This window comes from Sebastes umbrosus, chromosome 10 (genome assembly GCF_015220745.1).
Source record: "Sebastes umbrosus isolate fSebUmb1 chromosome 10, fSebUmb1.pri, whole genome shotgun sequence".
In the NCBI taxonomy this organism is placed as follows: Eukaryota; Metazoa; Chordata; class Actinopteri; order Perciformes; family Sebastidae; genus Sebastes; species Sebastes umbrosus.
The window spans coordinates 11,920,896-11,935,632 of record NC_051278.1 but is presented as its reverse complement, the minus strand read 5'-3'; the positions used below and the strand labels follow the sequence as shown (position 1 = coordinate 11,935,632).

General features: G+C 41.0%; 1 long non-coding RNA gene across 1 annotated transcript in view; it reads right to left on the bottom strand.

The window, feature by feature from the left end:
• Positions 1–14,737, bottom strand: part of LOC119495879 — a 48,124-nt gene that overhangs the window by 12,181 nt on the left and 21,206 nt on the right. The gene's annotated exons all lie outside the window — the stretch shown is intronic.

The window sequence follows — 14,737 nt, the reverse complement described above, 5'->3', positions numbered from 1 at the left end:
TGGAACCACTGGGTGGCACCATGCCATTATGAAATTCTCTGTAAAACTGACAACAGATGATCATTTCTCTGTTTCGCTGTTATGAAATCACAGAGAGTAGTGAACTTTGTCTCCACACATGACAGCAACTAACCCCCAAAACACTGAGAGCTTTAATACGTGACTTAGCTCGGGAGGACTAGATGGACTTTGTGGTTTTATTAGTGTCCCCAGATTTAGGACACTGAATGCACCTTTTGGACTTCCCGTCCTAAGAGATCTTTCAACATCTCCGTTAAAAAAAGATGTGGAGGAATTTAATAAATATGTAGCCTACATGACTGTACTTAATATTTCCGATTGAACATGTGTGTACACGCATCATTTGTGTGCTCCAACAGTTACTTCTCCTAACACACGGGAGGCAGTTGTTGAAGCGTTATTCATGTTACAGAGCTGTCCGTCAACATCCGTTGCAAAGTTGTTGTCACTACTGCATTGCATTGTGGGATATTTAGGCCAGCGTATTGTCTAGCGTTGCATACTGTTATATTTAACCGGAAATAGTATGTAATTTGCGTACTTTTGGTTTCCTACTAAGGTTTCAGACATACTAAAAACTCTCACCTACTGTTTAAGCGTACTAAATAGCATGTTAGTGTGGAATTTCAGACGCAACCAAATATTCAAAATCGTGCGCTGTTTACATCCATGTTTGCAGTCTTCTTTTGTGCATTGCGGCCACCAACTCCCATGTGAAGCCCACGTGGTCGCACAAGTGCATGTGCGTCCAAACAAAACAGGGGAGCCTCTTGTAGAATAAATTGCTTCATAGCGCTTCTACCAGTAAAAATCGCAACAAGGTACCTTTAAAGCTGCAGTGTAGGAGAGCAGTTTCCAACATTTTTGACTTGTGAACCCTTAAAATGAAGTAATAACCACTTGTGGCTCCTTATCACAGGTTAGGGCCTTAGGGCTGCATTCACACCAAATCAGGCGTTGCGGCGATTAGCGCAGGGTTGTGTGGTGGTGTGGGAGTGTCATTGTTGCACAGGTAATAATACTAAACCACAAATCCCACCTTGAAGAGCAGTAGAACGCCAAGTGACTGCCTGATTAACGTCTTTGTACTCCCTCATGCCGGGGCTGTACAGCTCTGGAAAAGTCATAACAGCGGCAATTCCATCTTCACAGTTACTCGGTAAACAGCGGAATGCTACGATGCTTGATGGTAAACAAGGTTCTTCTTATCGTGGGCGTCTTCCGATCTGATCGCCGGTTACGTGATTGGCCACTGCAACATGACGTCGGGTTACGTTTCTCCAAAATGAGTTTCTGTTTCAACTTTGCTACAGGAATGTTGCTTTTATTTTTGGCATCCCGCCTTAGCCTAGAAAGCAAATCCAACATTCAAATGAATGGGAGGACTGGTGATTTCAGTGCAACGTGGTGTGAATCCAGCCCTAGTGGGGACATGAATCGTAAGCAGGCCTTCTCAAAATGTTTTATTTATTATTGGAAGGACTTTTCAGGTAAAGTATAAAGAGAGGAAAAGAAAAGAAAACAGAAAAATACACGAAATTGTGACAATATTTTTTCATTTGGTGAAACCAGGTTCACCTAAAAAACAAAAAAGAGTAGATGCAACAGAAAGTAAAGTAGCATCTTAACTATCTGAGGCACTAAACTCCCCCCGTGTGTCCTGAAGGACACAGATGGGAAATCTTCTCCACCCGAAGGAAGAGTCAACATAAACATCCCATCTGCCTCCGTCGTCCCTCAGAGACAAATTATATTTGTGTTGAAGTCTGCAGCATTCTCAGCAGGGTGCAGTCACTTCATAGTGGTTCATTAAACAACTACAAACATGCCCGTGACTTTACTTTCATATTGTATATATAATTTTGAACCTTTCAAGCTCATCACCATCTTATTATGACCTGTGTTTGTATTAAGAAGGGCTAATATGGAAAACGATGAGGGAATATTCCAGCAGCTTAATCCTCGCATGCTAACTGATCCACTAAAGCTCTAAAATGATCCGATTCAAGGGAGCTTTTCTAAATTACATAAACCTTATTAGAAGAGTTTAACAAACTCAGAAAGTGGAGCGGTCACAATACAGACGCCATATGACTGAAATCTCATCGGCGAACGCAGCAAAATGATGTTGTTTTTGAAATCTGTTCTGTAATCTCACATGAAAACCTTTTTGTTTCATGTTTAAACCAATTGGACTTACTTAGCAAGCCATGTGGAAAGTTTTTGTTTGGTCTTAAGTGGTCACAGTTCAGTTTGGGGCCTGGCTGTCACGGCAACTTTATGTGTTTTTGTGCATAAATGTGCATAAATGTGCAAACACTGCACTCGCATTCGTACAATATTCACACATGAACGGTATATGTGATGAAAAGTGATTTGAGGTGACGCATCAGAGAAGCCGAGTTGACATATCGCATTCAAAATGTCTTTTGACTGATAGCTCTATCTGTAACTGTGATGAAGTCATAACGTGTTTTCTGTCAGACAATTTGTCTCCTAAAAACAAACAGAGTGTAAATCCGCTAGTGAAGCTGCTTGTTTCAAGATGAAGAGATGAAGGAAAGCTCTTCAAAGCAGACTGAGCTGTCAAACCGACTCGTGTTTGAAGTGTTCGTTGCCTTCAGCATATAAAGTTGTGAGAATTTCTCAGACTTCAAAAAGTGGTCGAAAACCAAAAGGAGTTAAATTATCACAGTGAGAAAACCTTGCTGGGAAATAGTCATATAGGCTATTTATCATGTTTTACTGCATGATAGTGTTGATTATTTAACCTCATGTGCCATCTAGTGTTCAAATCAACATGGTGCAACACAAACCGACTGCTGTCTATCTCTTTAATGTCCTCACTAAGAAAAAACATGTCCTTGAGGCAATTATAACAATCAATGTTTTTTTTTTTTTAAACAGACCCCACAGTTTTATTAATAAAGGCCTCTACCAAATGGTTGAGATGTCGCTTCATAAGAAAAAAACAAACCATGTACTGTTATTATGCTAGTAATAGGTTAATATATATTAAATAATAACTTTAATGTTGCAGCTGGTAAAGGTGGAGCGCAGTTTAATACTTTTATAGCTTAATGAATAATCTAAATCTGCAAAGTCACATTTTCAGAGAAATGTAGTGGAGTAAAAATTACAATATTTCCCTCTGAAATGTAGTGGAATAGAAGTATAAAGTAGCATAAAATGGAAATACTCAAGTAAAATACAAGTACCTCAAAAAGTACAGTACTGGAGTAAATATACTTAGTGACATTCTACCACTGTATGTTTTTTTTCATCATGAACTGTTGACACAATCTCCATCCTCTTTGTCGTTGTGCTGTACATCCTCTATTAAACACCCTACCATTATCACAACTTAGGAGGTGGAAGGGTTTAATCAACCCATAATTAATATTAGTGAGTCATCCATTAAAATCTATACTAAGTCACTTGTTTAACAGGAGATACAGGGAGCTGGAGTTGTGGTTGTGTTGACTTTGCGGTTCTTTTTTTGACTTTTCATGACAACAGCAACTTGCCTTGTTACCTGGGTGATTGAGATTAAAGTCAGGTGTTTCTGTGTCTGACTGTCTGCTGGTGCGTTGCATACAGATAGCCAATCGATCAATAATGACTCAGCGAAGGTCACATTGGCGGGACAAGTTAGAGACAACGCAGCGGTTTGCATGCTTTGTATGTAAATTGTTAAATGTTAATTTATGTTGATAAAATAAAACCTACAGTATGACAATGTGAAGAGTAAAATCTGGTATTTTGGGGATCGTATCATTGTTACTGCAGAAATGCAAGAACTAATTCATCATATCCTGATTGTAATCAAGAGAAATAGCCTGTTTTTTATCACAACTGCTGTACTCATTTATAACCATAAACCCAGAGTGGGTCAAGGAAGGATACAGAGCGATAACAGATCTAATATGAACCAAAAAGCATCTCACTTGATGCTTATTGCAGCAGTATTGTTCAGTAGATTACAGCGATAAGAAAACAATTTCAAAACCAGTCGGAACAGAAAACTTTTGCTGATTGTGTTTTCCTCTTGTTTGATCAAACTTGAAAAGCCTTTTGCTCTCAACCATTTATAATTTGCGGTACTTTTAGTTCACTGTTTCTCCCCGTGTTTTTTCTTTCTCTGGAATCTCTTTTGAACGTCAGCCAAGATATTATTGAACTGTGAATCTACAACCATCATAAAATCTGTGGGACGGATTAGTTTGATTCATCTTTTTTATACTAAACACTGTAAAACGGTCATATATTGGACCAAAAGGGAAGAATTTGGATGATTTAACATCCTAAAACCGTGTTATGTAATTTAGTAAAGGGAGAAAAAAGAAAGGACATAAAGCAAAATCATCTTACATTTTAAATTGTAATAATACAACTCGACTTGAGGGTTGCACATTTTAAACGCCTTAATGCAAAGAATCAAACCGGTTGGAAATAAGCCTGACCTTCTGTGAGAGATTATAAAAGCATTCATATGATTAAATGTTCCACCGTATGGCTTCATCTCAGACAGCTGTGGTGTGATCTATAGGAGGTCATCATGCAATCTCTCTACAGTTCCTCGTAAAAGGTCATTAGACGTATAGCCACTTTGCTGTAAGGAGGGAGGTAATGGCATCAACCATGCGGATAAATTCTATTAAATGCTTTTAAAAAGGTTTCCAGGAGGAGCATGCTGAAACCCCATCAATCCAAGGTTACTCATTAACCTGGGTAACCGTAGCAACGATGAGACTTCAGTAAGAGATCGCACCCTCCAGTTCAGCTCGGACTCCCATTTCCCACTTTCCCTGCTTTCCCATGATGACTCTAGTATCATAAATCACCCGGCTTCAGAAGAGATTTAACATATCATTAGCCGTCTGGGAACCCTTGATTGATGGTTTCATCAGTGAGGACTATTTAAAGGGAAATTACAGTATTTTCCAAACATATTCTTATAATTGTGTGTGTTCTGACTATGAGTCATGCTAACTTTCACACTGGATTAAATGTAGCTAGCGACCTGCGTAGGGATCTACTTTCCAGGGAAAATTGTTGGCTAACCAAACAGCTGCCTGTTCATTTGCACGCGCCAGATTGTGTAAATGTGTGAAGGAGCCAATATACTCTGTAAGAACTGCTTGTCAGATGGTTGAATAGCTTCAGAACCCCGTCCTCCCACACCTGTATGAGGTTGGATAAGGGGTGGCTTTGTCTAACGATTTCTGTTCCTTTCCAAAGCAGATATTCACACCTACTTCCCACCGGGATTGGCCAGATGTGCGGAGGTGAGAAAGAAACAAGAGTTTGAACTTCTTTCTCTAGTTCTCTTTTATCATATCTATCAATCATCTCTATCTCAGTCACTTTTCATGTGAACTACAGAGTGCAACACTATGAATGTCTTCAAAGAGAGACTGCCTGAAAATGTTGTATGGTACGGAAAGCAACAGCAATAACTCCCTTATAAAGCAATCAAAGCCTTTCATGGCATTTTATCTGTTCACCTCTGTTAAAGTGTTCATGATATATATTAAATAATGAGTAATACATGTTTTTTCAGCAGCTGGTTGCCTGGAAGTAAGTACTTTTGCAGATCCGGCGGTTCTCAGACACCATTCGTAGCTATATCTACGGAAAGTAACGCTCTGTAATTTGAATATATCCCACAAAATCAGTTAATTGTGAACCAGGGAGTGACAAACGCCGCGTAGGGAGGAGGTCAGGGTGGATGAGTGATTCAAAAAACACCAGACTTTCGCTCAGGAGACCGGTGTTCGTACCCTGTGTGAAACAAGTAGTCAACGTTGATTTATTTGCACGCCCAGCTTAAGACGTAGCCCATATAGGCGGTCGGCTAGAGTGTCTTCTTCTGGGGGACGCTGGCCGCCCTCTAAAAAAATAAATAAATAAATAACACATTACAATTTTAAAAAATGCTGGTGGGCACCCTTCCTCATTTACTACATTGAGGTAACTAATGAACAAATAAAGAAAGAAAGAAAGAAATACACTTTTCACCCCTGTATCTCTCTTTCTCACACTTTTTCATCCGTCCGGCCGCATTTATTTGTGAATAAAAGTGTAAATTGTAGTGAAACTGACTAAAATCTTTTAAGCCAACAATATCAGGGACCAATTGTTTATTTATATTATGATAAATACAGTTATTTATGAAAAAAAATCTAAATTTTTGTCTTAATACCACTGTAATGTCTGATGTGTGTTGTGGTTTACAGGGCTAGGGTTAGGGTTCTGGTGGGTTGAACCCTAACCCTAGAGCGGCGTCCAAATCCGAATTTATCCAAGGGCACCAAAAGGGCTAGAGCCGGCCCTGTTTATTTGTCACGTAACTTCCGTACTTAAGTTACGCCACTTCCGGAGTTATTTTGACCCAAACCATGATCTTTTCCTAAACCTAAAGTCTGTATGCATATAAAGAGCGGAAACTGATACATGGGTAACTGGACATTTGTAGGAAAATGCATGAAAAATTAGGAACAAATTTCGTAAGATATCATACAAACCGTTGTATGATATGTTGTGCAATTAGCAAAAATAGCTAATCTAAAGGGCTACTTATTACTAGTAAGGTTGGCAAGGCTTGCCCTGATATACTTTGTTTTGCTAGCGTTAGTGTTTCCAGGATGCAACGAAGATGGCAACTCCAAAGTAAAATGATATAAGACCCAGGTTGAAAAATGCCAGTTTTACTTTACATGTTTCATACCCTTGTATACTTTTGGATTCTGTCTTCTGTATACAAATATCTGCTCTCTGCACAGCCCCAGTGAAGACAGCACAGCATGTTGAATATCTTTTCTGGATGCACATTTCGAGAGTCATCCAGTTTTACCCGTGGCGTGGGAATGTGGGTGGAATTACAGATATTTGTCTGCTCCACTGATTTTCTGCTGTCACATAGTAGCCCGTTGCCTCCCCCAAGGAAAAAAGTAATCAAAGGGACTCCAACGGGGCGGAGGCACTGCCAGGACGGTGACCAGCTGAGATTCTCTAAAGCAATGACGGGCTGAGTCAAAGAGAGAAACGGATGAATGAAGGTCGAACTGTTTGATTTGTATGAAAACATGTCTGCCTGAGTCTTTGGACAGCATCAACCTGACCGGAGTACGATGATAAAAGATTGACTTTTTTCTCCTCCAGCCTATAATTTGCAGTTAATTAACAGATGTGTTAGTCCAACAAACCCCAATATTCTGATACACATAGTGACCTGAAAGGAAGAAGTAAAAAACAAGACTAGTATTTGATTAATTCGGTCTTTAACTCCCTTAATCCTCAGAGACGTAAACAGAGATGCAGCAGCTTTAATACGTTAGCTTCGTGAGGTCTGCTTAAGTAGAGTTCTAATCCAAGCCGGCCTCCTTTAGTGAAAACACCTTGAATGTTAATGCAGATGCTTAGTTGCCTGTGAAACAGCTGGGGAGTTCTTCAGATATGATGCACTGTAATTTCATGCCGAGCACCAGCCCCCGGGGAGCAGGATTTGTATGTTTTACCAGTCAATTACGTCTCAAGACTGTTTTCATTTGATGAATTATGGATGCTTTGTTTGCAACTTGTATCTTGTCTTTTCCATGGCTGGAGGACAACACAATGGAGCAGTCTGGAGGGATCCACCCTCTCTTCTCTGCTCCTTTAGAGGCGGAGTAGCATGTAATGACAACAAGACTTTTCAAAGCGTTCCTCATATCTCCGGGAGAGCTGTCAGGGATTTGAGAGAAAGGCTGCACCTGAGGGACGCGATGACAAGAACACGGACAATCAATTATCTAAACTGCTTTTCAAAACGCTTTCGAACTACCACAACGAATCCCCATCTTCCACTTCACGTCATGGCAGCGAGAAAAATGAGAGATGACAGTCGGCCCGACCCTCGGGGATAGTGTGCACAAGGTGAGGCAGTGACTTATATCTCCTGCTCCGCCTTCACCCCTCTACAGACGGAGGGCACATCACTGTTCTGTTCTGTAGCGCTGTGACGCATTTAAGAGATGACCTCCAGAGCCATTCGGGGCCTGGGCTGCACATTCAAATGGCTCGGGCACTTTAGGGCGGCACTTAAGGTGATTTACACACCTCGGATAAATTAAGGGACAGAGACATGTCTGCTGCCAGCGGCGCCATCATCAGCCTGTCAGCTGAGCTCTAAATCCAGCACAGCGGACAGGAGCTCACCAGGAAGTACAAAAACAGACAGAAGAGGCCTCCTTACTGGTCAGCAAGCATACCATCAGACGAAGGAGACCTCGCCAACATCGCCAGGCTTTACACGACCATGAACATGTCAAGAACATGACAGTATCTGATTGAACCAGTGGGCAACCTCCGGGTCTGAAAAGTGAAGCCAGTGGTGAAATGTCTTAAACTTGCATTCTTTCTAATAGCCAGCAGGGGGCGACTCCTCTGGTTGCAAAAAGAAGTCTGATTGTATAGAAGTCTATGAGAAAATGACCCTACTTCTCCTACTTCTCACTTCTCAGTAACATTTTAAACATGAGTTTATGGTCTCCATCGCTAGTTTCAAGTCTTCTTCAATACAGCATGATGTTCATTTAGTAAATTATGGTCCCATTTAGAGTCAAATAGACCATAAAGCAAGGAATGCTTTAGGATGGGGCTACCTTGTGACTGACAGGTCGCTACCACGGCGTTGTGCGGTCTAGGAGTTGTCCGTGTTTTCGTCTTACAACTTTAACCGTTTCACAGTGTGTTTTCAGTTCATGAAAGTTGATTTTAACATTTTGGTCACCAAAAAATTCTTCAGCGTTTGGTTGTACTTAGCTCCAGCTCTCGTGTCACTTCAAAAACAAGATGGCATTGGCCAAAATGCCAAACTCGAGGCTTCAAAACGGCAGTCCACAAACCAGTGGGTGAATTCACAGTGACTACGTCTACTTCTTATACACAGTCTATGGGTTTAATATTGTATTTGTATTATCACATTAGTAATTTTGCTTCACTTCAAAGTAAAGTAAATGGTCAATTTCAAAACTTTGCTGTACATCGCCCGGCTTTACTCTGACAACGTGCCATAAAACCCACCAACTCTCAAGGTCCAGCACTTATAAAACACTTCGCCTCCAGTGCAATTACCAGTCCAGTGCTTGTCACATAATGTCCTCATCAAAAAAATGACATTTTTCAAAACCTCAGAAAGGTTCAGGGCTGACTCACACTGTCATTATAAACCCTCTGCTTAGTCGGACTTCTGCGATCGTCACACATTTAAATGCGACTTCCATGTCGGATTTGAAAGGCGGAGAGGAAGCCGGACCTCAGAGGAAGTCTGCTGGCTGCATCTGTCCCTGCCTTTAATCACAGTGTCATTCTGAACATTGTTAGGTTGCTTTAAAGGTTGAGCTGGAGATGACAATCAATGCTATTTTTTCTTGAAATCTCAGCCTCTCACAGCAGGAAGGGCAACAGATGAGGCTGGAAAGTAGGACACAAACAAATAAAACTTCTGGTTCCCATGGTGACCGCTACTCTAATTGTCATCCCTTTGTTTATTCTTCGTACTTTTCTTAAGATGCTCAAATGTCAGCCAGCTGGAATTATTTTTATGTTATAATTGTTTGAATGAATATGTTTTTGTCAAGGTTTCCAATAAAAAACAATCCTTTTTTAACATGCCATAAGGACAGCATGACATAACCTTTAAAGCCCTGATGGTGAAATATGAAATATACTATTTTATATGAAAATAAATGACTTGACTTACATACGCAGTCTGTCATTTCCTCGTTATTGTAAGTGTTGTTTTCAACTGGCAATCTCACTCTCCCACACACCATATACAGATATTGCAATGTTACTCACATGCATTAGTTTTCTGATGCCAAACCTCCATATCATTTATGCAAAAGGATGAAAAATGCAACAGACATTAACCCTTTCAGTCCCAGGACAGTTTTTTGGTAATTCCATTTATTTACCCCTCAAAGCCTCTTATTATCAGGGAAGATGGAGACATATTTGATGTGGGAAATTACATTCAAGATTTATGATGGACTGATGTTACAAAATGCATTTTATCAGAATATCTGAAGTTGTGAAACATGTCAGCTCATTACAGAGCAGTAATCTAATTACTGCTATCAGTGAAATATGTGAGGTCACCAACTCAATAAACTGTAAAGATGACATTTCCAGGGGAACTGCAAATAACACAGGTGCAACAAAAACTGACTTTTACTCAGCTTCTACTTCAGTCAAACCACACCATCACAGGAATCAAGGGTCAACACCCGAGAATGTAAATTATTCTTCCCCCATCAAAACTGTTTGACATTTTGGGATTTGCTTTCTTGATGAGAGCTAAGATGAGAAGATTGATGCCACTTTCCTCTCATCTAACTCTCAAGAAGCAAGAAAGCAAACGAGCACATTCCCCAAAGTGTCAAACTATTCCTTTAAGAAGACACAACCAAACTTGAATTAACTATAGTGTACGAGCAAATAGATTGACTGATGACTGTGAGATACACCAATCCATTCATGTGCAGACCTCACTTAAATAGGAGGCGTTCTGCTGGGATCGATAGGGTCATAGGGTGGTGTGCTCATAGACTGCATATAAAGATGGACGGCATGACAGCTTCCCAAGAGTGAAGCCCAAACATCGTGATCGCCCCCTGGTGGCTGGCTGCAGTATAGGTCATAAATCCTGCCCCCTCCATGTTAGCAGATGGAACATGGGCCAAACTAAAAAGTTAAATTACACGTTAAATAAATTTTTCTGTCATTTTTGGTAGTTCTTTGGTGTTCATTTTTCTGATGAGTTTGGTTTTAATTAGTTATTTGATGCTAGAAAAAGGGTGTGATACGTCATGACTGACAGCTGTGATTGACAGCTGCTCTGAGTGAAGTAGTCGCGGACTCAGAGGCTCGGGAGTTGTATGAGAGAGGAGATGTAACTTTACTTTCCATAACCATCATGAGTCTGTGTAATAGAATGTTTCCATTTGATCATAAATGTTATAGAGATATTATGGTCAGTTGTTGTGTCTGTCTAGCTAAACAGCTACCGTGGTGCTAACGTAGCAGCAATGTGGCTCACACTAGCAAGCTGCGGCCACGCTCAGATGTGTGGGCGGGACCCCGATATCACTTTAGTACAGTGGGAGGAAGTGGAGACGTGTTGTCCATCTATACATAGAGTCTATGGCCGTGCTCCATCCTGTGCTCTACTGGGGTGTACCTGACCCTTGCCCTTCACCTCACCCCACCCAGAACACACCTCTCCCAGGCCTGTCTCCAGGAGTTGGTCCGGATCCAAGCAGTTTTATACAAACATTTCTGACATTTACTAACATTATATACAATACAACCATCTACGTTTACTCTATGATGTTTCACTTGATCATGATTGAAGCTGTTCAGAAGCACCAGACTGTGAAGCTCCCAGTAAGATGAATGAGATCGTGGAAGTTAAAAATGTGCAATACATGGCTCTACAAAGTTCCAGTGCCATGCAACGTGCTGTATAGAGGGAGGGATCTGAGTGCTCTAACAAGCAATGAATTCATAGTGACGGTGGTGATTATGTTGAGCCATCGCCTCTCGCTAATCGAAAACTACTCCTCATCAATGCCATTAGGAAGAGGCCTTTGGTTAAAACAACGGCCTTATGGAGGCGTGAAAAACACTTTTGATGGATTACATCTAAAGCATTTTAATGAAAGCATGTTCACGGCTTGGCAGGAAAAATGTCTCACTCGAAACAAAGAGCGTGAAAATTAGGGTCAAGTTGAATAGCTTGCTTTTATACTTTGTCAACACTGTGGGCAATCGTTCATTGGTATTCATGCTGAAACTATATTCTTGAGAATCAGAGCACTTCATACATCCGAAGACTAAAAGTAATAATAACTGTCACAGCACTGTGATTTTAAAGTGTTGTGAAATGAAACTCAGTTTTTCCAGTCGAACAAATGTTTTGACAGGCAACATTCATATTGCGTACGCTAACCACTCTGTCCTTTATCTTTTATGTATGTTTCAATCTTGTGCAAGAGGACTTTCTACAGAGGACCGCTGGTTAAAATGATGAAGAGACAAGCAAGAAAGTGGATAAAGGTGCGTAAAACCAGAGAGAGATGTTCCGGTCTACTCTAAAGACTTTAAACAAGCCCTTTAGCGGCCTGTCACCGGCCTGCCAGGAGACCTGCAGAGGAGGAGATAAGATCATTTAATCAGAGCCGGGCTGATTCGTCTCTGCCGGGGATTCAGCGGAACAGAGGTAATCCAGGAGTGATGGGTTCAACAACAGGGGTGAAAGGTTCACACAGAGATGTGGGACAGTAAGTGGGGCTGATTGACAGTTCAAGGGGAAAAGCTATGGCTACACAGGAGAGAGAATAAGGCGTAGAGAAAGTATGGGACACTCAAAAAAGATTAAAAAAAAATAAAGCGACAATAACTTTAAATCTTGCTTTCAGACAAGTTGGCCGTCAGAGTTCATATCTGACAGCATCATTCATCTGGGTAAACTGTCTACTTTGACATCATCTAGTTTGCGGCTGTGGTGCTTCAAGCAAGTCCTCACAGATGTTGCAGAAGCAGGTGGCAAACACAGCCAATCCCCTTTAAGAATACAGTGTTATACCTGATCAACACATACTCATCCCAACCTTTCACATAATTCCGCAACCGGGTTGCCCAGTGCGTCACACTATGACGCCTACGTTTAGGTAACAAACCCACTTATTTGGTTTGGCTTTTCAGCCAAGTATAAATTAGGCATTAACCTGCCTGCCACATGTTTTATTAACCCACTGATTTTTGCTATTGTTTGGATGCAGCTTACAACTGATTGTGCCCACAGCATATGGCTTAATTATTATCGAAAAGCCAAATCAGAGAATTAAGGGAGAGATATAGAATATGGTGGACACATTCTGTTGCACATGGCTAACACGGGCTGATAATAGATAATTCCTACTCATTTTATTTCAAAAGAAAAAACTTGCAAAATTGCATTTTGCAGCCTTAAAAAGTGAATGTATAGCAGTGTGACAGATACTGAGAGCATTACAGCTGCGTCAGCATGAATAAAACCCTTCTCCCCCCCCCGCGGTGAGGGTGGTTGAATTTGTCACAGTGCAAAGAGTCCTTTCCGCCTGTGACCGTTCCTGTAGTCACCATTCTCCTGAGCCAAAGGCTGGCTGGAGAATTCATTCAGCCGTTGCAGCAGAATTAGATATGCATTGTGGGAGCAGCCATGGTCATCCTATAATGAAATCTAGTGCATACACAGTTTATAAATCAGCAGGTCCTCCATCCCAAAGCAGGCGGAGGTCGCTTCAAGCATTTGGTCACAGCCAGAGTGAATCTGTGGAGGTAACATGGTCCAAAAATCTCAAACTATATGTTTTTTTGATGAATATCTTGCTACCCTGCTAAGCATATCAGTATATTGCCATTGGGTTGATGGGTTTAGTGGAAGATTGACCTGACAATTGATGGAGGCGTGTAACCTATTATAACTGTATGTCTTTAAAGCTGCTCTAATCAATATTTTTATGAGGAGAGGGACACTTAACCATACTTAATATAAAAGGTGTCACTCATAATGACAAACCCAGAATTATCATCCAACTCTGAATTTTCCTTTATGAAGCGAGTCTTTTAGCTAATTGTTTTGGTGTCTGACCCGCAACCTTACTATTTTGGTTCACTCTTACCGCTCTCATCAACCTTTCCAGTTCTATCCAAAGCTCCCACAGTCATTGTATCTTCATATAAGCGTTTGTATGATTTCTTATGAAAAGTTATTCCTAATTTTTTTGTGCGTTTTCCTACGAATGTCCAGCAACATGTAAACCATGTGTCAATTTCCGCTCCAATCTTTTGAAAATAAAACTACTCAGTTAGGTTTATGAAAAGGTCGTAACTCTGGAAGTGGCGTCACTTAAGTACAGAAGTTCTGTGACAAATAAATCAACGTTGATTTCTGGTTTCACACGAGGTACATACACCGGTCTCCTGGGCAAAAGTCTGTTGTTTTTTGACCCACCCATCCACCCGACCTCTTCCCTACGTGGATTACTTACAAATTGATTTTGTAGAATATATACGAATTACAGTGCATTACTTTTTGTAGGGATAGCCGCTATAATACCTCTAAAGTTAGTGGCTAGCTGGTGAACAAAGTATGTATGTATGTGTTTATGTGTTTGTGTGTGTGTGTGTGTGTGTGTGTGAAGTGTGAGTTAGGCAGCCACAGCGGGAGTCTCGCTCTCATTTGTCTCAGCAGTACTTTCGTCTGCTTGTGCCGATTACCACCTCTACTAGAGTGTGATGAAAGGGGAGGATCATGGGAGGAGAAGAGGAGAAAGGAGGGGAAGAAATGAAAACCAAAGCGGCAAATGAGACAGAAAGCTGGAGTCAAACTCAAAGGCCGAGAAAAAGGGAAGTAATGAATGAAGATGAAAAAATGTATCCCGCTGTCACTGACCACAATCATCCACCTACACTGGCAACAGCAATGCTAGGAAATGGCATATGAGACAGAGCCTGCAGGCTGCCCTAGCATTAATGTAGTGAAGTTTTGACATTATGGCATTTTAGCTCTTAGCATGAGGCCAGCGGGCTACATAATAGATCAGCCCGGTCGCACAAAAAGGCGTGTGAATGCCATGATAATGCGCAAGGCAAAAGTGTGTAATTAGAACACGGTTCTTGCTGTAGG